Below are 21,484 nucleotides of genomic sequence, written 5' to 3' on the forward strand. Positions count from 1 at the left end.
GAGTATGTCTTTGGGAATCATCATCCAAAACAAAATGTGAATGTAAACCCTATATAAAACCTTATTTTGTAAGCTAATTTAAAAAGTGAAAATAAATATTTTTCAATGCTGATTGCCAATGAAAGTGGATTCTTCCAAGAGACTCTGCTAGGCAAGTCTTTTATTCATTCTGTGAGAAATATGAGACACAATATGTGTCATATTTATGTCTATATATGAGTATAGAAAGGTGAGGGCTAGAATTAGTTACTATTTACATTGCCACATTCCTTCATAGTATTCTTTTTTACTACATGGACTTAAATACATTAGAGTGATGGGTGAGTAGGCGGTGGAAGATGCCAGAAGGGAAATTGGGAGGCTTGTGGTATTCAGCTGTTTTACTTGCATACTCTTAGAAAAGAAAATCTCCCCAGCTTACACCAGAATTCACAGTAATGGAAATGTTAACTGAAACATTAATAGCTACAAGTTGCAGAGAGCCATGCATGCTAGGCCCTGTTACATGCTTTGTGTATATTATCCCAGCGAATCCCCCTGAATTTCCCACACTCCCCAGACAGTGAAATTTTATTCTAGAACTTCCTATTCTGAGTCCTGTAGTAGAAGCAATATCGAGGGGTCCCATTTGCTTTGCAATTCCAGATATAAAAGGTTCCCTTCACCTTTGACCTTGAAGCTACTTGGTACTTTCAGATGGCAAAGTGGAGCCAGAGAGTTGGCTCAGCAGGTAAGGGTGTCTGCAGCCAAGCCAAGCTTAGTTTGATACTAGGATCCATACATTGTGCAGGTAGAGAACTGGCTCCCAAAAGTTGTTCTCTGGTTTCCAGATATGATGTCTCAGGTGTGTCTGCACACATACCAACACATCACCACACTAAATAAATAAATGAAATAGAAAAAAAAATTGAAAAGCTGGTGAACAGGCTGTCCCTGATGGCAGGTTTAAACGCCACCCCTTTCTTCTCTGACAAAGCTGGTTACAAAGGACTTGCTTGCTTCTCGGATTTACTACTACAAAGTGCCTTCCTTTTGCCTTTACAGATAGAGCCGGGAATTTGAGACTGTTCCTACCTACCCCAGTCTGCTCCTCTTCTGGGTCCCACCCAGCTCTTGTATTCATTGAGAGGCCCCACTTACCTCTCACACAGTGTCCATGTAGTATCTGTGCTACACTGCCCCAAGAAAGCACTCTGGCCGGCCATGCTAATACCTTGAAATTCCTGGAAACATTGTTCACTGTTCTAAAGGGAATTTGCGGGGGTGAGGGGTGGAGAAGATTACTATTAAATGTTTCTGAATAGTGCAATAGCAAAAACAAATAAACAAACAAACCAGACATGAGTAGGTGTCCCAAATATACCACAGAGGTTTTGTTGGAGACCCTGATCTCCCTCCTGGGTGCATGGAGACTCAGAGTCACTGTCCTTTAAGCAAAGGACTCAGCTCTGTTCTCAGTGGGCCTCAGGGGGAAGGTACTCGCCACCTGTGACACTTCCTGGACACTTTCTCTTTGTAAGAACCTTCTGTCCTGGTGTCTTAGTGTTTTTTTTTTCTCCTGAACTTTGCTTTTGTTTATGGTATTTAGACACGCTGTTTTCTCTCCTCTGTGTGTGTCCTAGGATTTGATCTAATTGTCCTGCTGTTGAAGTGTCACTCGACATTATTATTGGGATGATGAATGGGACACGGGTCAGAGTTCAGCAAGAAGGCATCTGCTCGCTTGCAGTGCGTAGTAGAAGCGCTCTGAAGTGATATTTAAATGAAAGCTTGGAAAACATTTGCCAGAGGCGGCCATGCTCTGTGCTTCTTGCTTGGAGGACAGAAAGTGAGTGAGCAGAAGAGAGGAGTATCTTTCCAGAAAGTTGCCTGTTTGGGGTGGCTTTTTCTAAAGCAGGGGAGAAAATGGGGGTCTCTGTGCTGCGGTGTGATTAAACAGCGAGAAGAAAATGGAAGCTTTTGAATGGATACTAACCATTTGCCTGTTTTGTGTACAGGACATCACCGAAAAAGTTTCCACTCCACTTGCAAAGCCTCTCACCCTCTGGTGTCCCATGGCCTCAGGTTACTGTGCCTTGGCAGGCTCAAATTCTCTTACTGGATTCTCTTAAGTTGACAGTTCCTCCACTTAGCAAAGGGGCCAGAAGCCCCAACTGATGAAAGCCTGCAATTGCTTTGGCACGGGAGACAAATGGGACAATGGCTGCGTTGTTCTTTTTGCCCTCTTGAGTAGGCAGTGTCTTCTCCATGGAATCTTGACACCGGAGGAGGCTGAAGCTAGGGTCCGTGGTGATTCACCTTCTTCCTCTCCCATTATGTACCTTTCTGTCCTGAAACCATCAAAGCTGTTTGGGCGATTCGACTGCCTACCCCACCCGCTGCTAGTCACAGAGTGGAAGTTGGCAGAGGAAGAAGGAAAGGCAAGTCAAGAAGCTCCTTTTAGTCCTGTAGCCCGGGTTTCCTTGTGGATCCCTGGGCAGATGTCATGCGCTGGCCCCTGGGAATGCTTGATCAAGGACTAAAAATATCCAACGCAAGAAGAACGCGGTGCTATCCAAGACTGGCAGCAGCAGCGGCTCCTAGGTGGGTGGGGATCCCGCCACTGGCTTCCAGCGTGCGGGATCCCGGGAGTACCCGAGCAGGGAGCACCTTGGCAGCGGGATTCCCCCGGCTTCCTTCCAGGAGCCTCGCTGAGCCCGGCTGCTCCCGGGGGGGGGGGGGGGGGGGCACAACCTTGCAGGCTTCACGCACCAGCTCTTAAGAGCAAGCTCGGTGCCCCTCTCTGAGCATGCGCGGCCCTCTCCCCGCCTCTCCTCCCCCCCATGCCCCCTCCCCGCCAGCCTTTTGCTCCTTCCCTTTCATTAAGCAAACCAGAGATCCCAAAACCCAAAACCAGGACCCAAAGGCGAGAGGAGGTGGCAGAGGAGGCAAAGCTCGGGATGGTCGTTGAGGGGGATCTCTGATCCCGCGCACCACCTCCTCACGCGCGCGCGCGCGCGCGCGAGCACACACACACACACACACACACACTCATACACACACACTCTCACACACACGCACGCACACACACACATCACACAAACACACACTCGCACACGCCCGCGCCGCGCTCTCGCCCGCTCGCTCTCCCACGCAGGCGGAATGCAGCAGCACTCGGGGAGCTTGTCTGCAGCCGCTGCCTGAATGCACCTCGCTGCCCGTAGTCGGGCCGCCCAATAGGGCGCAAGGGAGGAAGCTTGGCCGCCGGAGGTGAGTGTGGCTTCTGCAGCCCGCGGGGACAGCTGAGCCTGGACAGCGGTGGGGTGAAGGGGCGGGTTCCCGACCCGACGACGCGGTGCAGGTGGCCCACGCCTGGCTTGCGGGTTCCAAGGTGCAGATGAAGGTAGTGTCCTGGTTGTTTCGGGCAGGAGAGGGCGATCCCAGGGAGGGTCGTCTTCTGCAAGGTGCCAGATGGAACCAGAAGAAAGCTACCCCGTCCAGGCTCGTAAACTTTCCTCTCCTGTCATTTGGCAAACGTGGAGACAAAGGGGGCGTGGAGGCGCTCTCTCTGTCCGGTTCCGCCCTACAGACTGCGTTCCGGGCTGGGATGTCCAGAGACATCGCGGGGGTGGGCGTGGGGGACCGGAGCCCTGCAGGTACTTGATGCCTAACCCGCCCACCCAACAGGGGTTGAGATTTCTCAGCCCCTAGCTGTAAGCGTTGTGATTGATTTGCTTCAGGCGTGGGCACCTGCCAGAGGTTCTCTTTTCTGAGCTCTAGGCACATAGTAACGGTGTCACCTGGAGAATTGGGATAGCCATGGGCTTTCTCATCGACACCAGTGACAGAGTTTCTAGGGTGAGGCTCGGGTCAGTGCCAGATGAACGATGAGTTACTGAAAGGCTTGACATAATCACCTCCTAGAAACGCAGAACCCCAGGGTCTCTGCTGGCGGGGTTGGGGGTGGGGGCTGTCTACACACACACACACACACACACACACACACACACACACACACACACACCACTGCAGCAGCTCTAGGGGTTGGACTGAGACAGCCGTGGTGGCAGCGGTGTCATGCGAATCTGGGAATTTATTTTTGTCCTGGATTTCGTGGCACACACGTGTGAAGTATGTGTAGGATGCGGGGTTGTTATTCGTCTTTGTGGGCTTATCGTTTTTTTGCTTTCAACCTTTTCTGTGGAGATGCTTTGCTGCCTGCCACTTGGTTATCTAGTTGGTGGACTGGCAAGCCTGTGTTTCTCTTCTGCACCAGGGAAAAGGTCCCGAGAAAAGAGAAAAGAATTTCCGTTTAAAAAGCCAGTTCCCGCTGAGGTGAGCTCTCAGTGAGCAAAGGGCCTGCCTGCACCTGGGGAAAGCCTGGATTCTAATAGCCCTTGGAGGCAGCCAACCCTGGGTCAGCAGCAGGTGAAGCCAGGACAAAGGGGGAGAAAAGAGGGGAGAATCAGAGGTGTGAAGGAAGCCAATTAAGGCAGGATGAAGTCCAGTGCCCCACACTGGAAAGCCTTCCCTGGATTCATTCTCCTTTGGGGGTTGTGGTGGCAGTTCCTTTTCATGGAATGGGATCTAGTTTGGAGATGCCTGAGGTGTCATATCTGGAACACCTAGGCTTGCCTTTACTATGACTGTTTTTCAGGTATAGAAAGTATATGTATTGAAGTTTCTCCATCCCGCCGTGTTTGTGACGGGAAGGTGGGGTGGATGCACGTGGGTGCAGATTCGTCTCTTCTGTAAGCCAGAGTCTGGAGTTTGTAAGAGAAGCCAAGCTGCTGCTGTCAGGAGAAATGCTGGCAGCTGGACTCGAGTATCAGTGACTGGGTGATGGTCAAGGGGGTTTTCCTCGCTTCCAGATGTCAAGTAGAGGCCACCTCTCTCTCTCTCTCTCTCTCTCTCTCTCTCTCTCTCTCTCTCTCTCTCTCTCTCTCTCTCTCTCTTTCCTCTGCTCATTCCAACAGGGAACAGTTTTGCTTTGAAAACTTTGAGACTTTGAAATGGGAGAAAGTGTGACCTATATGGGCTTCAATGAGGAAGTTCACAGGTGAGACCTTGTCTCATAAGCATAGCCAGAGGAGGGGAGGTCTGAAGAAGAAAGGAAAAATGAAAGGGTTGGGGAGGGCATTGGGAAAGGGAAACAGGATTAAAACAGCCCGGCTTTATGACTCTATTAAAAATGGTTCAGTGAGAGAGGAATCTGAAAGTGTTTTTGTTTTTTTTCCCTTTTTTAAATAACTGGGGGAGAAAAGACCTTCCCAGAAATATTTTCCAGTAGAAACTGGCAAAGTTGAAAATATTTGTCAGCCTATATCCCCCCCCTCCTTTTCTTCTTTTTTACTTTAGGGTGACAGCCTCATCATTATTCTCAAAAGTCTTGGCAAGGAAAGATGGAGATCCCCCTCCCTTCTTACTAGGGTTCTTCATCTGCTCGGCTCGGGTGCTTTTCCTCTTCCTTCATTTGCAAGATCACTTTAATTTGATAACATGAAGATTCTGTTGATAGGTGCTTATTGATCACGTGTTCTGTATTTAGTAAGAGAAGCCATATTAAAATATATGACATAGTTCTGGCCCTCGAAGTGTTTACAGTGCTGTGGTAAATCTGAGATTAACACACATGGAGCAGTCAGAGTGCAATGTCTCTGCATGGTACTGAGTCCTGGACATATGAACTATATATATACTCTGTTCCCTCCCTCTGGATTTTCTCAACATTTTATAAAACATGCATCAGTACTTGTTGTTAAGCCTGGAAGAAAAAAAATAAAGCAAACAAAACACAAGGAAGTAAAAGCTGATTCAAACCTTCAAGGAGGAAACTACCTCTGGCGTATAACCAACTTATCAATATGGTATAAACAAAGTGCCAGCAGTGCTTGCAAGTCAGGGATTTGCTTTTCTTTCCCTGGGGAATTTAGGTGATCCTTGGGATACTTTTGAAAAAATGAATAGTCTCTATAGGAAGGGAAGGATCGAAAGGTCATCCAGGCAAAGGAAATGCGTGACTGCTTGATATAAATTGGGTAACTGTAGGTCATCCTGTGTGACTAGAGCCATACGGGAAAGAATAGCATGGCGGTGAAGCTAATTAACAACTGATGCTATGGAGTGAGTGTTTGTACAGAGATATGGCCAGGACGCTATGAAAGCAATTGAAAGGTGAGAAGATCAAAAGGTTTCTTAGGGAGTTTGACGTGAGATGAGTCTTGAGCAATGGCATGAAGAAGAGAAAGTCTTTCCATGCAGAAAGAGTATGCGAGTTCCAGAAGGAGTTTTGTGTGGCTGCAAGAGATGCAGGCTCTTATCTCCTTGAAGTGGAATAACAGCATGTCAGAGAAATAAGCAGGGATCGTGTGTGACTGGAATCCCCCCCATCCCCAAGCAAAAGAGCTTCAATTTTATGTAAAAGCCTGGAAGCCTTTGAAGGTTGAGAAAGTTTGAGACGTGATCAGATGGCCATTAGGGAATGATGGCCATGACCGCAGCGTGGAGGATGAATTGGAGATGGTGAGGCTGCAGGCCTGGAGCTTATTGTGGGAATATAAGTGTGAAATGGCGGGGATGGTGAGGGAGTAGTGGTGGAGAGGGAGATATCTCTGGGAAGCAAGAGATAGAAGTCAACCCTGCTATTCTCCTTCTGGGTGCCCCTGGGTCACCCTCCACCCCCTGAGCATTCACTGCTGAGATGAGTTTTCTCTGCTCTTTGAGGGCAGGACAGTCACTGCTGCGTCAGCACAGGCCTGCTGTAAAGCAAAGATTCAGCATGCATTCATTCACTCACTGAATGGATGACGTGAGAAGTGAGTGCGACGACGACGTTCGGTCACCAAGTCATGACTCTGCATTAGGAAAATAGGAGCTATCTCACGGCCTGTGCTTCTCTGCGGGGCCCATGTTTGGAGGCCAGTGACAAAAATATTCTAGGGATACTGCAGATTAAAACAAGGATACATTTTCTCAGCTGAATCTGTGAAGAAATGCCACTTCTTCACAGAGCCACTGTGAACAGCATTGAGCCATCATTTTGAAACATGTATTGAAGAAGTTAGGTTACTGGCAAATCTTGGAGGCAGTGACAGGAACACACAACTAGTTCCTGGCATGTCATACCCCATTCCCCTTGCTTGTCAAAATATTCTTATTTAGTGAATTTACTGAAAACTTTGTAAGTAACTTGGGACTCAAGGCTCTGAAACTCTAGGGTCTCATTTGAAGAGCTCATGGCATCTTGGCATCCGTGGATCTTAGCCAGATACCCATGAGCTAGACACACCCACAGTACAACTTGGGGTCTATGCATCATATTGACCCAAGTCCACATATCCAAGTTACAATATGAAGGTCCAGTAGGAGACATCGTCACAAAGCAAAGCTGAATTTGTCTCAGACTGACCATGGTGCTAAAGGAAAAGTGGCGGCCTTCCAGACAGTATCACGTGTTTGATAATTTGGTAACTGGGCAGGGAATGGCAAAGGAGGCGGAAAAGGTTAGCCATGGAAGGTAAATGGGATTCTGTTTTGCAGAAGTGGGTTTTGGGGTATTTCTGGAACATCTTTGAAGTTACCAGGACCTATCTCAGCATACTGTGATGTCACAATGAATGTCAACACCTGTCTGCACTAAGGGGAAGGATGGCAAGTAGACCATCAACCTAGAGATGGAATTTCAGCACTTAGTCACAGGTAGGGATAAAAGAGAGACTTGAGCTCCAGCATAGAATGTGGGAATGGACTTCTCAGACAAGGTCAGAGAGAATTAACACGAAAGCAAAAAGCCTGGGGGAACTGTGAGAGGTACAGTCAGACTCCAGGGATGCACATTGGGTCAGGCCTTGAATCAGGACTTAGACACGGAATCTGATTGACAGTGTGCACGAGTCCTTTTGCCTTGGCACTGAGACAGGTCTTAACGGCTTTCTAGGGAGATAGATACCAAGCGGGTCAGTACCAGGACCAGCTCTCAGAGTTACTATGGTTATCCTGTAATCTGTGTCCCTTCATCAAATGTGTCAATGACCAGGATGGCTTTAAGTGAGGAGGGATGAAAGGGTGGAAAGTAGAGAACTGCAGATAGACAATGTGCAGACTTCCCTGGTGACAGTCAGAAAGGCAGCTTTGCACAACAGTGTGCTCAGAAGCCATATTTCAGGGCCCAGAGGGGAGTGGAGGGAGAGCATCCAGGCATGTGTATCTATCCGTCATTTATGAAGTCTGGCAGGGGAAAGAGTTACGGGACCATTGGGAGAAGGTGTAGTGAGCTTGCAGCAAGTTCTTATCGAGGAGGAGCAGATGGAAAGAGGTAATGCTCAAGAACAAAAGGTGCAGGGGTGAGAGCAGGAGAGCAGAGCAGAGAGGAAGGATGCCTGTTCCCAAGAATCTGGGAAGGATGGAGATAGACACAGGATCCTCCCCACCCATAGGTGCTTCCTGGAGCCGGGGAATATGATCTTGAGTGTCCAACCTGAATGCTGTCGCTGGAGCTTCAGGCTGATGAACCTTGTTTATGGAGCGACATGGCTGAAAGCACAGAAGCCAACCTGAGATAGCTGCTGCCTGTTCTCATTCTGAATTCCCTCGAAAATCTGAATTCAGTGAATTCTTTGTTTTTATAAAGTAGATGTTGGAAGACCAGTTTCATTCTTTTTAAAAGTTATTATTATTATTATTATTATTATTATTATTATTATTATTATAGTTGTGTGTGTGTGTGTGTGTGTGTGTGTGTGTGTGTGAGAGAGAGAGAGAGAGAGAGAGAGAGAGAGAGAGAGAGAGAGAGAGAGAGAGAGAGAGAGAGAGACAGCACACATGCCAGTGCCCACATGAAGAGACTAGAGGACAACTTCCAGGCATCTGTTCTCTTCTTCCATCCTGTTGGTTCTGAGTATCGAAGTCAGGCTTGGTGGTGGCAAGCGCGTTTACCTGCTGAGCCATATCACCAGCCCCCAGTTGAATTCTTAATTCTGGCTCTGCCACTTATCAACTGTGTGTGTTTGAGCACATAGTGCATTTCTCTGTGCTCTTAATTCCTGCTGTGCTTAAGAATCACAGTGGATGGGTGTGAGGGCGACATGGCTGCGACATCTGTCACCCCGTTGATAGGGTTGATTCAGCTGATCTGGCTGGCTAGGCTGGTGTCCCCTTCTTCCCTCACCGCTCCACATCTATGAACACTCGGTCAAAGAGGATGACCTTCCCAAATAGAGGAGGACTGGTCTTCAGGGTATATGAGTAGCTGCGCTCCCCTGCTAGAACCTCCAAACAGGCTCTCAAGAATCATAGTGGAACCTATCATGAAGGACTGAGGATTATTTTGATTATTATTATGAGTTATTTGTTCATCTTCGTGCAGGGGGATGGAAGGTCTTGTGTGAAAATAGTGAGGTAAAAGCATATAGCTCATGTATGCTTCGGTGTTCATTAAAAATTCTTTTATTCATTGTAAATAGCTGACTGTAATCCCAACTTTTCTAGGTGCAGGAATTAAATCAATAGACACAAACAAGACAGCAGCAGAGCTAGATTTCCATAGCCTAGATGGAGTGGACTCCGCTGGGGGTGGCTGCCAGCAACTTTTGCTAGGTGTGTGCTTCCCACACGTCAGGGAGAAGACGAAAGTTTGCTTGTCTAGTCGGGTCCCTGTAAGCTTCAGCCTTGCAGGAATTGCACAATGGGAACTTAGCTGTTTAGAAAAATGCTCTCAGGGACTTGATTACATGTCTTAATTATAGCCCTACGTGGGTACTGAAAAATATAAATTCTAGACACCGACATGTGAGGTTTACAACATTCTCTAGCAAATTGTCTATTTTTTTCATGGGAGAGTTTGTGTTGTGTCCTAAAGCAGAATCCCAGTGGATAAGGAGGCCCCATTGTCTGGCCAGTTAGCAGCAGGACAGTGAATGGAATTCAGATTTGATGGATAATCCCCTTCCACATAATGTATATGCATATGCATTCATGTATGTGTATGTATCCACTCATCCTATTTGTTTTATGTACAGTAAACTCCTCACAGTCCCCACAGTGAGTGCTTTCTTTTTCACCTTTAAGTCTCTGGCTGTGATGATCCCTCTTTCTGGAATTCCATTCTTAGGTTGGCCAGACCTCCTGTCCTCTCCCATTTCTGTGCTGTTTCAGTGCCCAGCTTAGCAGTTGTCTCATAGTTACTGTTCAATAAACACTTGCATTGCAGACACAGATGAATGGATCTTCCCCCCTTTGGAGTCATTGATGGCATCCTAAACAATGCAGCTTTTTTTTTAATAGCCTTAGATCTTCAAGTATAGTGAGTCATACAGTGAGTTACCTCATCAGGCTTCTACTTGAAATGTGATTAGAAATGAGGAACCAAAAAATAAGGGCAACAATTTTCCCGAGGCTACTAGTTACTGTAGGCGAGAGGTATCTGGCTGCAGGCTGAGGTCCTCCATTGATTTCTGCCCCAGCCCCTATCCAGTGTGGAAATTAGATAATGTGAGGGAAGCAGGGTTGTATAAGTGGTGTTAGCTCCTCTCTGCACTTAAGTTTTAAATATTTTGATCATTATGGGTTTTTTGTATTAAGTATGAATTTAAAAATACTGCTCTAAGACACTGTTTATTTTGGTTGCTCAGGTTTATTTGGGAACTGTTTGATTTTTTTTTTTTTTTGCCTCATGCCAATGCCTCATCACTTGCTCTTTTCACAAAGTATAGGAAAGATTTGTCACTAGCCTTCCCACTCTGCCATCAGAATGCAATGGCACCATGAAAAGCAAATGCAAACTTCATCCAACATAGTGACAGTTGCTGCTAACAAACTATAATGACCCGGCTGGTCTGCTCACCGGTGAACATTGCATTCAATGGTTAGAGTGAAGCCAAAGAGTGAACACGAGAGCTGAGGACAAGTTCTACCTGTTCTCTGTGCCTCTGTCTCAGGGCTGGAGGGAACTGCAAGGAGTGTCTAGGCAAGTCCTTTTGTTTACAAATTCATTCATGCACTTTTTGTCAGCTTTTATAATTTTGAGGTCTTTGAACACTCAAGCTAGGAAGTGGGAGAAAATTACCACACCTGTCAACTTGGCTGGCGTTGGACTGTAGCACCGTGGCCTGCATGAGAATTGAGGTCAGCAAGTACAATGACAGAAACTGACCGTTTCTGAAATTAGAAAAGGGAGAAAGAGCATGAATGGAAAAGGGAAAGAGCTCAAGGAGGGGAAGTTGGAGTCTCCTCGATGCCTTCACACATGCTCCTCCAGGCTGCCCAAAGGACTTTCTGTGTATTACTACCATAGGTTTAGAGCAGCACACTGTTGAGTAGTAACTGACTTCTTCACTTTCCAGCTGAGCAAATCAAGCTATAGAAAGTTGAACTGGCTTACTCAGCTGCCTGAGGTAGAGTTAGATTCATAGTCTGGAACACATCCAAAGTCAGTGCACATCCAACTGTTCCTTTTGATGCCCAAGACTTGGAATTTCAGATCATCCATATCCTTTTCACTTCCTGGAAAAGCTTAGGGGATGAGCTTCTGTGGCTTGTCACTGCTAACTGACGGAGTCAGCTCTGCATCCTTGCAGGTATTCCTTCATAATATATATCTTTTTCATTCATCAGTAACAACCTGGAGCAGAGACACATACACATAAGAAATAAATACTCTCTTCGTATGACTGTAATACATTTTTGACATGAGTTGGAAGCACAGAGCTTAGATTGCCTCTGTTACATTAGAAATGGCCATTTCTTTCAGTATTGTGGCATCAAGTGTTCTAAAATTGCTCCCAGGCAGTCTGATGAAAAGGTGACTGTATTGATGGGAGCATCTCTGCTGTAAGGAGATGGGATGTCTTTGCATGGCTGATAGGTGAGGGTTTCTGGGGTGCACCGTTATTGCGATATTTTGATAAGAAACACAGAGTAATGCTCCCTCATCAACATATGAATTCAATGAAATACATAATCAAGTGGAATAAGATACAATTAACAAGAACAGTCTGGTGGAGAGCACTGATGCTCAGCTCAGCATCTCTACAAGTCAAGCTCACTTTATCATCATTTCTATCTTCCGGCCTTGCTTGCTATCACTTCCAGGCAAGCCCATACACCCACTTGCTCTGATAACCAGACTATTATAGCCTACTCTCCTGGGGGTCCCAGGAATTAAAAAGACAAAAAGAAAAAAAAAGACTTTTCATTCATACTTGTATTAACAGGAGAAGCCATCATCCCTGCAAAGAATATCTCTGGATTTTTTTTCCCCCTGAACGATAAATGCAAGGCAGTAACTCTAAGACTTGAGAAAAACCTTTTAGGTTTAGTTCAGTTTAGTTTAGTTTTGTTTTTGTGGTGTTATATATGATGTATGACAGTTTCTTGTCAGGCTAGTTTGAACCAATAAGAGTACTATATGTAATCAATTTAAAAATTAATTCAGTCCTTTGTGTATTACGTTGCTATACAAAATGCATGTATAAGAAAGGAAGAAAGCAAACAACCTTTACACTTTAGTCCCAATCTCTCAGAAAATCCACTGGAAACTTTGATGCACACCCTGTCAACAGTTTTGGTCTATTGACATTTATATATTTGATCTTTTGATCTTTTTTCATACATAGTGGGACTTTATCTTTTTTTTTTTTTTTTTTTTTATTTATTATGTATGCAGTGTTCTGCCTGCATGTATGTCTGCAGGCCAGAAGAGGGCACCAGATCTTATTGTAGATGGTTGTGAGCCACCATGTGGTTGCTGGGAATTGAACTCAGGACCTCTGGAAGAACAGCCAGTGCTCCTAGCCTCTGAGCCATCTCTCCAGCCCCCGGGACTTTATCTTGTATGTTGTTTCACCCTTTGGTTTTAGCTGTCAGTCTCAAACAGAAGCAACCTCTCTTGGCCAATAAACATTTACTGAATGTTACAATTGTGTGCACAGGTTAAAGGCTGCTTTCCATTTCAGGACAGGTGAAGACTAGCGTATGCATGTCTTCTGGGCATCGCATAGAAGCCACTGTAAACCGTGGGCTTTCCAAGAGTTCACATCCCAACAACAGGTACAATAATGAGGGCACTAAATTCGAACTTAATCCATGGCAACAGCTGTCAGTTCTTCTTGATTCACAGAATTGCTGGAAGGCATTGTCTATTTCAATTGTGTCTTTCCAAATAAAAAAGCTGATGTCCTCTGAGGTTAAGTGACTTCTCCAGGGTCCCACCACTGGTGATTGGCAAGGCACAGATCACAGACTGTTTTCTAGTCTGTTAAGCTAGTGTTGATTCCACTATATGTGACTGCAAAACAACCACTCACATCAAGACAGGGGAACTGTGGGATTCAAATCACAAAAACTAGCTTGTGCAATGAGTTGCTACCAAATTGAAATTCACGCAGCATGTAAATGTCACTCAGGAGCCTCTGCAAAGATTACCTTCTCATTTTCCCCCGCCCCAGCCTGCCCTTCTCATCTCTGCTCCCCCATTCTCCTCCTAGAAGGCCTGAGGGTCTCACATTTGCATAATACTTTGAAGCCAGGCAACATTCTTGATGCGAAATGAGATGTTACCCAAGTTTCCTAGGGAAGGTATTCATCTGTGAACGTATTACTAGGGATTTAGTTTTCAATTTGGCTTCTTGCCAAGTTGAACCCTAAGAAATGAAATCCAAAATGAATGTATTTGACCTGCCATCTTTAATCAAACAATTTACTCCTCCTTATGCTTATCTGGAAAGTTTTGCTCATGATATGGCATAAATAAAATTATGATTTCTAAACATGCTAATTCTATTTCCCTGCTCTGCTAGGTTAAGGGACTCAGCTGTGCCATTCATTAGCTTTGTGGTGCTGGGCCAATCTCCCTGTCTTTCTAAATCTCAGATCTCTCACATGTAGAATTCAGAAGCCTTGAAAAGGATGGGAAAATGGAGGGAATGACCAATACAGGGAGACTCTGCTTTAAAAGTTAAAATCTAGTCCTCTGTCTCTGTATTATACTACTTTGGAAGAAATGCTTGGGAATTGATGTAAATATATGGCTTTCTAAAATGTAAGATTGACTCTGTTGATCTCTACCAGTTAAATACACACACTAAGTAAGTCTCAATATTCTTTGTTGTATTGGGGGATTACCTAGATGTACACATATGCATAGGCTTGCAGAGACTCACAGAATCTGAAGGGTGGGTGATAAGAGTTAGAAACCCACCCAGTGCTGAAGGCTCCTTTCACAGCACATGTTGAGGCTAGCCTCTCCTTCCCATCATCAGGGTTCCATTCTTCTCCATGTTAGTGGTCATAATGTATGTACATAAGATAAATTTGAGTCTGGACTGTGGTTGTCTAGGATTCTGACAACTAAGGCAGAGAAAGTTTATTAAATATGCCAACCATACTCACATGCACTCCTGGGTAGATCCACCAGTAATGTCTGGTCTGAAAAAGAATCTGCATATTTCCAGTTCCTGCCTCAAATACCTGTCTGCTCAAAGGCTATCAGGTAGGCCTTCTCTGATAATGTCCAAAATATTCAGCCTGCTACTCTTTAATTTACTTTGATTCATATTTTCTCATCAGCACTGAGAAATACTTCAACTTTCCATCTATGAATTAATTCATTCATCTATTTGTGACCTGTCTTTCTTTCTACAATATAAACATAAATGAGGGATTCTGACTATTTTGTTCATTAAAACATACTCCAAAACCTGAAGACTGCCTGAAATTTACTGAGTAAATAAAAAATCAGTAGTATTTTGAAAGTAGATCTAAGATGCCAATAACAATGGCCATATCCAAAGGGCAGAGAGAGTATGAACACATCTCCAAAGGTGCAGAAGCTTCAGAGCCACAATGGGCAATGGGACTCAACACGGTATTGGCCTCATAGGCCTAATCCAAATGAAACCACTGAGCCTTGCTTTTCTTTGTCTATTCTCTTGCTATTTTAGGCAGCCTTTCCTGCTGACCCCTAATGCAGGTCACCTCCCCACAGAGAGCCAATGGTGAAGCCTGTCTTTCCCCACTTCCATGAGATCAGAATTTTCTAGTTTGGTTTGCCTGTCCATTACCTGCTTCAGGTCTCTTTTATTTCTCTTATTCTTATAAAATCCATCAAAACTCATTTCTCTTCTAACATATTTGTGATCCTTAGGTTATTTTTGTTGTTAGTAATTTGATGAGTTATGATACTTATTTTGATGACTTTACCTTAGTTATGTGTCCCTTTTAGAATATTAACTTAAACATGGGACTTATTGAATACCCATTTCCAGTCATGTTGTGATCTCTAGATAAAGCCTCCCTCCTACAGAAGCATTTATACTCTTCTCAGAATTTTACTCGAAGGTAGCTTTCCTCCCCCATGCATACACTTAGTCCTTTAAATTATTTCAGCATTCTTAGATGAAGGGATTTTGGCCCCTTCTGCCTATGATGTCCTTGCAGTATTCCTCCCTGACTACAGTGAGCTCTCATGTTCCTATCATGATATTATCCCCTGAACGTCCAATCATTTTTGTTCAGAATTAGTTGCGATTGAAAAGTCCACCTGAGCCATCCTCTCCCCATGGAGACATGAGATTGGTATGAAGGATGTCAAAGGTGTCTATAAGCATCGTGTCAAGTAACTTGTCTCATCACCAGCTTGTTAATACCTATCTTCAATCCCTATTCTGCCTCATTGTGATGCCCCTTCCATGCGTAATATCAGGAACACACCATTCCTTCATCAGCTCCAGTAGTCTCCATTGTCTTCCTACAATGATGTCATTTCCGTTTTTCCTTTCCCCTTTGTAATTCCCAGAAATCCACCCTCAGATTTGACTCATTTTGACTCAGCACTTGTACTTCTAAACAGCAAGTGTTGTTTGGGGCTTGAGAGATGGTTCAGTGGTTAATATCACTTGTTGCTCTTTCAGAGGATTTGCGTTTGATTCCCAATACCCATGTCAGATGGCTCACAACATTCTGTAACTCCAGTTCCAGGTCATCAGACACCCTCTCTAGACACTAGGCTCATATCTGTTCACACATATGTGTGTATACATAGACAGATATATACATATAAATTAAAATAAACTAAGTATTTAAAAATGTTTTTAAGAGCACTTGTTTATAATAATTTACATGCTGCAGATGAACCTTGTCCCCAAACACGTCTGTGACTGTAGCTTGTCTTGCATACCCCTCCTTATCCTGAACAGATTCAGTTCCTCTTTCTTCTGGCCTTTCTGATGACTGTCATGCTCCTTTTCCCAAGTTTCCCCTTCATGGATATTATTAGGATCTTCAGCATCTTTGTTACTGAGAGGAATGCTTTAGCTCAGGTGAGTCTTGCTAATTGTCCTCAGATTTCACCATAAAGGTAGATGGAACCAGTTTAACATACATGAGGCTCAAAGAAGCCATGACACATGGTATACATTTATTGAAATCTCATGCTGTATTCTATACATGCATACAATTATTGTCAATTAAAAATAAACAAGACATTTGCTGACTGAGGGCACCATCTACTCCTTCAGCCCATTTGCAATGTTCAGATGTCATGTGGCCTAACTTTTGTCATTTTTTTTTTTCTTCCTGTGCCTGGAGAACTATGTCAGCAAAAATGTGCCAGAGAAACAGATCCATAAATAGATCATTACTCACAGGGAGAGATGCCAAATGGCCTTGTTCTGTGTCCAAGAAAACACTGGGACTCCTGAAAAGCAAAACGAAAAATGACAAGTGAACTTATCTTTTCACTGGGAAAACAAAAGGCATAGACACAAGACAATAGATATTTGATGCAGGGAACATTTGAAAAGGATGTGCTGGCATTAGCCTGAGCTAATTCAAAGCCACAAGGATACTAGAGCCCTTGATTTTCTCAGATACTCTATGAACTTCCTAAGATCTCTTCTGTGTTGCTACAAGGCATCCAAGATTTCATCACTTTGCCTTGTGAGGCTATTCTCTAGGCATGGGGCTCACAGCAAGATGGTAAATCACAAAAACCTGTTAAGGAAAAGGTTTCTTTTTGTTTTAAGTAAAATAAAAAGATTAATGTGGTACTGTACCATTGTAGGGAAAGTCATAGGAGCATTGATTTTATAATAGGAAACACGTACCTCTCCTAATGCATTGGCATTGAATGCTCAGACTTCAATTGCCACTAATCCTCAGGGGCCAGGAGAAAGCTTCATTCAGAGCCACCATCCAGGAAATGACCTCTCATGAGTGAAGCCTTAAAATAAAGGAATAATGTAGCTGTGAATAGCTGAAAGAGGGCTTAATAGTCATGCTATCAGAGAGCACTCACAGTAAGAACTACACACTAGCAAATGAGTGGAGTATGCCAACACATAAAACAGACAATGCAAATAGTCAATAACTTGGGATTCAGTCAAATTTCACAATGGATAGATGAATAAAGCTCAAGATACCATCTTGCAGCTGTGAAATGAAAATGTATAATGCAAAAATCAGTACAATGTTAAAAAAAAAACAACTCTCCATTGACTACAGATACAAACATGTGCCCGAGTGCTTATGAAAAAGACATATTGACCAGATAGTCTTGTGAGTTACTACAATGGCTTTTTACTCTAACTGGCAAATATTCTCAGAATTGGAAATGCATACACCTTTTCATTCCGCAATCTGACTGTGAAGAAAGAAATAACAGCGTAAGTATGTGAGTATATATAGGTTTTACTATGTTTCAACTTAACAATTGTTTAACTTTATGATGCATTTAATATTTTCAACTTATAGTAGGTTTGTCAGGTGTTGATTGTGTACCAAATTATATGGAATTCAGTAGCTACAATCTGGAAAAAAAAACTCAATTCTTTTTTTTTTAGTATTTTTATTTTATAATTAATTTAATTTTACATATCAGCCATGGATTCCCCTGTCCTCCCTCCTCCCACCACCCAGCCTTCCCCCCACCCCCTACCCCCCATTCCTATCTCCTCCAAGGCAAGATCTTCCCTGGGTAGTCAGCCCGGCCTGGTAGATTCAATTGAGGCAGGTCCAGTCCCCTCCTGCATACACCAAGGCTGAGTAAAGTGTCTCAGCATAGGCCCTAGGTTCCAAAAAGCCAGCTCATGCATCAAGGACAGGTCCTGGTTCCACTGCCTGGGGGCCTCCTAAACAGTTCAAGCTAATCAACTGTCCCACTTATCCAGAGGGCCTCGTCCAGTTCCATGGGGGTTCCTCAGCTAATGGTTCACAGTTCATATGTTTCCACTAGTTTGGCTATTCGTCCCTGTGCTTTTTCCAATCATGGTCTCAATATCTCTTGCTCATATAACAATAGGATGCTTGGTAAATTTGGAGGTATTAAATTGGAATAATGCATAGCTTTGAAAAATGTGTTCCTATGTCTATTTCAGCATGATATTCGTTATGTTATGATTACTATAGGAAGAAATACAATGGCAGATGAATGGTATGTTTTGCATGCCGTATGACAGGCACCATTCTCAGTACTTTGCATATATTGCCTGATTTCTCACATTATCATTTAACAGTAAAGAAAAAAGAAACAGACATAGGTCAATGACTTGTCAATGACTTAAATTGCCTTTTGGCAGAGCTAAGGTATGAACTCTGATGAGATGGTTCCAGTGTTGGCAGTGATGGTGCAGTATTTTTCTGCAAGAGATGGCATAATGGCTAATGGAAAATTCTATTTTTTGTATAAAAATAAAACACACATATACAAACATGTGCTAAAAACAAGAGCATTACTCTTATAAAAATGGTATATGAAGGATTTCTTCTATGAGTTAATCAAACTCAGATCATCAGAACAGCAGCTTCCTTAGAGTTCAAGAAATACTAGGATCCATGATTCTGCCATCTCTGAATTGACTAGGATCATCATTATCTTTTTGTCAATAATAATGTGCATTGAGAGCATTTCTTGTCAGCACTGAAAGGTGAAGGAACATCCTGGAGCAGGTTGTGTTTTAAATATGAAGTCTCTGGGGATGGACCAATGACTTAAAGGTCCAATGCTTACTGCTCTTGCAAAGGACTCAATTTGGGTTCTCAGCACCCATGTCCAGGGGCTCATAACTATCTCTAACTCCAGCTCCAGAGGAGTTCAATACCTATGGCCTGTATGGACCCACACTCATGTGCTCCTCCCATAATTAAAAAACAATCTTTTAAATATGGAGCCTTGGATGTCAAAGACAGAAAAGCAATAAAAAAGTGGATGTATGCTTGATTTTTTTTCAAGAATGAATGGATTCTAATATTTGGCATGAGACATCTCTGAAGATTTCCCCAGATATGTAGACACTAGTCTCACTCTCCGTGGGTAACTGGCAAAACCAAGTGTGAAGGATAATATGTAGGAGATGGTGGTTGGAAAAGTGTGCTTGAGAATTGTAGAATGGAATAGAAGGAAGAAAGATGTGGAAGAGAAAAGGGCTTGAGAAGAGTGTAGCCAGTAGAGCTAGTCTCTCTATTGCTCTCTCTAGTGATGCCAAGTTTCTAAAATCATTTAGGGGTCAAAATTGGCCCATGTTGATGCCTATTAATAGCAGTATTGATTGATCCTAGACAAACTAGAACTGTTCCCAGATGCCAAACTGGAAATTCAGAAGCCCTGTGTGCCACAACTTCTTGGTCTTTTATCTCCCCTTTCTGGACCTCTCCTCCTATCTATTCTCTCCTGGCCTCCATGGCCTTCTCTTTGTCTCTAAAGCATTTCATCAACTCTTCTGCCACTCTGGGTTCATTTTGTCTCTTCCCATGGCATCCTTGTATCGTCCTTTCATGGTTTTCCTTTTACCTCCATGGCTTCTAATCTTCAATCTGCTTTTTGTTTTCTGTTTGTCTTGTTCCATCTTTCCTTCAATGTGGATGCTGAAAGGCTTGTATTTTCTGGTACCTACAATGTACCCAGCTGCATCATTTTTTTGGCTGGTCTCATTTGGCTTATGTTTTCCCTGTCATGTCCTAGTCTTTTGTCTCCATTCCCTCCAGTTCTGAAAGCCTGCCTAAAATACATCTTCAGTGCTTATCACTCCTTTCTTCAGTGGTGCTCACGAGGTTGCCATGAGATTCTCCTTATGACACTTTGACTCCTCCAATGGGAAGCCCCAGACTCTTCCCCATCTCATCATCTTCTTGCTCAAGCTGCATGAGAGATCTTGCCTTTCCTCAAGCATTCCCTGTACATCTCTGCTCCCCTGTCTTGGAGCTTCTTCCCTCACCATTCAGAGCTTCCTAACCCCCATCACTCCAGGTGTTTCTAGTTAGATGGGATTATTCTCTTCTTCTTTTTTTTTTTTTTGGTTTTTTTGGTTTTTTTTTTTTTTTTTTTTTTTTTGAGACAGGGTTTCTCTGTGTAGCTTTGCGCCTTTCCTGGAACTCACTTGGTAGCCCAGGCTGGCCTCGAGCTCACAGAAATTCACCTGGCTCTGCCTCCCGAGTGCTGGGATTAAAGGTGTGTGCCACCACCGCCCGGCTCTCTTCTTCATTTTTTATGGCATACTTTGTACTTCTACCAAGCACCTTTCATTTTAGTTCCTGGCTTACAGCTATTTTATGTGTGACCATCTCTCCCACTTTGTACCAACTGAAAAGAATGTAAATGTTTGTTTTTAAATTTAAAGCCATAGAGGTAATGCAAAAAAAAAATCCAAAATCCATAGATCATAACCACCATTAATATTTTGATGTGTGTCCTTGGAAGACTGTTTTGTTTACACATAATTCTCCTCATTAAAAAATATAAAGTCTCCATCAAATGCTTCCTCTCAGGAAACCCTGCAGAAGATGAGGCAGAAAGAATATAAAAGCCAGAGGATTGGAGGACACCAAGAAGATATGGTCCTCTAAATCAACATGTGTAAAGCTCATATGAACTCACAGATACTGAAGAATATGCACAGGGCCTACACAGATCTGCACCAGATCCTTTGCATATATATTATGGCTTCCAGTTTAGAGTTTTTATGGGATTCCCGAGTGAGCAAATGAGTGGGTGTCTGACTCTTGTGTGTTTTCATGGTCTCTTTTCCAATTCTGATGTGAGGGTTTTTGTTTTATCTTATACTTTATTTTGTTACACATATTTTTTCTTCTTCTTTTTTTTTTTTTAGAAAGTGGATTCTATTTTTTTCCTTTTATTTTATTTTACAATACCATTCAGTTCTACATATCAGCCACGGATTCCCTTGTTCTCCCCCCTCCTGCCACCCTCCCTTCCCCCCAGCCCACCCCCCATTCCCTCCTCCTCCAGGGCAAAGCCTCCCCTGAGGACTGAGATCAACCTGGTAGACTCAGTCCAGGCAGGTCCAGTCCTCTCCTCCCAGACTGAGCCAAGTGTCCCTGCATAAGCCCCAGGTTTCAAACAGCCAACTCATGCAATGAGCACAGGACCCAGTACCACTGCCTAGATGCCCTCCAAACAGGTCAAGCCAATCAACTGTCTCGCCTATTCATAGGGCCTGATCCAGTTGGGGGCCCCTCAGCCTTTGGTTCATAGTTCATGTGTTTCCATTCATTTGGC

The 21,484-nt window shown here is 43.8% G+C and overlaps 1 protein-coding gene and 1 long non-coding RNA gene across 4 annotated transcripts in view; both read left to right on the plus strand.

Annotated features, from left to right (window-relative positions):
• The first annotated feature begins 2,351 nt into the window (after positions 1-2,351).
• The window catches only part of Plppr1 (phospholipid phosphatase related 1), a 279,981-nt gene continuing 260,848 nt past the window's right edge, over positions 2,352-21,484 (plus strand). The window contains exon 1 of one of the 3 annotated variants that reach the window (XM_015992506.3): positions 2,352-2,583. The gene's annotated coding sequence lies outside the window, so the exon portion shown is untranslated. Of the gene's footprint in view, positions 2,584-2,920; positions 3,250-21,484 lie in introns of those variants that run through there. The other 2 variants (XM_006973667.4, XM_076564193.1) reach the window with 2 other exon arrangements.
• On the plus strand, positions 7,244-8,625 carry LOC143271651 (uncharacterized). The gene is made up of 2 exons (XR_013048855.1): positions 7,244-7,677; positions 8,415-8,625. It is a non-coding gene; the product is annotated as an uncharacterized LOC143271651 (long non-coding RNA).

Source organism: Peromyscus maniculatus, chromosome 2 (assembly GCF_049852395.1).
Source record: "Peromyscus maniculatus bairdii isolate BWxNUB_F1_BW_parent chromosome 2, HU_Pman_BW_mat_3.1, whole genome shotgun sequence".
In the NCBI taxonomy this organism is placed as follows: Eukaryota; Metazoa; Chordata; class Mammalia; order Rodentia; family Cricetidae; genus Peromyscus; species Peromyscus maniculatus.